Here is a 1767-nt window from a genome sequence, read left to right on the forward strand (position 1 = left end):
GTGGCTTCAGAACTAAAGAAGACAAGGGCTGCCGAGGCTGAAGCCAGAAAGAGGAAAAATCCTGAAGCTTCTGATGCCGCTCCCTCCAAGAAGAAGCACAAAACCAAGAAAGATCGGGCTGCTCCCACAGAGCCCCTTGTTGTCGAGCCCATCTCGGTTGCTCATCCTGCCTCTTTGCATCAAGAACGAAGGATGATAGTTCATGAGCCTGCTTCCACAGAGACTCCTGAAGCTGAAGACATCCCAGCAGTTGACCCCACCGCTGCTGAAGACATTGGTCACCATGACAATGTTGAAGATGATGAAGTCCTTCCTCAGATCGAGCACCAATTGGTATCATCGCCTGTGCTCACGCACAACGAACTCATCAGCATTGGTTGTCCTCTGATGCCAACTGCTCAGGATGCATCGTGGGCTGATCACCCATAGAGACAAGACACTCCAAGCTCTCCCCAACCGCAAGCTACCCCACAAGTGCAAGATGACGATGACTTTGAGGCCCCGCACGCTCCATCTCCACAAGCGTCGCCCGCATTACGCAGGCTTCGCAAAGGACCCAGGCCCCAAGTCACTCCCACAATGCATGTGTCTGAATCCGAAGCCAAAATGGCTGAAGATGTTCCGGCTGCATCAGCCGATGAAGAAGAAGATGAAGAAGAAGCCTCAAGAGTTACTAGAGTTGCTACACCCCCGTCTCACCAAGATGTTGTTCTCGAGGAGAACGTGACCGACCCTCCAGCTTCTGAAGTGGAGGTTCACAACCCTGAGGCGGCCACCAACATCACTGCTGACGCCAATGGCGTTGTCATGGTTGAAGCCAATACGGCGCCAGAAGCCAATGAGGCACCAGAAGTCAATGCTGCAGCACCTAAGGTCCAAGCACCTGAAGCACATGTGGCCCCTGAAGCCCATGAAGACAATGCCAATGCCCCTGTTCCCCCTCCAAGACCTCACACAATGGAGCTGTCATTTGATCGTGGTCAGCTGGTTATGGTTCGATGGCCCATTCTGACTCCTCCACGTGCTGCTGGTCCACAATTTGAGTACCACGTCGAGCACTGGCCTCAAGTTCAAAAGCCCAAGCCAAGACTTCCACGATTCCCAGGCACTGCCACTTCACCTGGGGTCTTCAATGCAAATGGCTTCGTGGCACATAATACCTTCTTCAACAGCTCCAAGAACCCCTATACAAGACCGCACATTTTCTCAGATCAGTTCTGGAGCTATCAGCAGCGCAGCTACTATTCCTGTGTCCTATACAATCAAGGGCGCATATTTCCACATATGCGCCTCGACTCTGAAGCTATAGCTGGTTTGCCCTGCCTCGAAGAAGCATTGGACTGTTTCAGAGACGCTGGTCTGTTGCAGTTCGTCACTGACAAGGAGCACTGGAACGAAGAATTGCTGCTTCAATTCTATGCCACTGTTCATATTCGAGGCTACAACAGGGATCCAAAGACTTGGGTCCTTGAGTGGATGACAGGCAATGTCCATCATGAAGCTAAAGCTCTTGATATCATTGAGCTCACAGGCCTGCCCACTCCTGGTGAATACTATGAACCGGGTTGTCAACAACATCAAAATGCCTTGGAAAGCATCTTTCAGAAGCCAGAACCCAACATGAGTCAAATGCTAAGCATGATGAAGCCTCTGCCTCATGACGCCGAATACCCATCTGAGTTCTTTGTTGAAGACCTAGAGTACCTGCCTCGCACCATTTACCACATCATCAGGAAGACTCTATGGCCTGTCAAAGGACACTCATCT

This window comes from Triticum urartu, chromosome 7 (assembly GCF_003073215.2).
Source record: "Triticum urartu cultivar G1812 chromosome 7, Tu2.1, whole genome shotgun sequence".
Classification (NCBI taxonomy): Eukaryota; Viridiplantae; Streptophyta; class Magnoliopsida; order Poales; family Poaceae; genus Triticum; species Triticum urartu.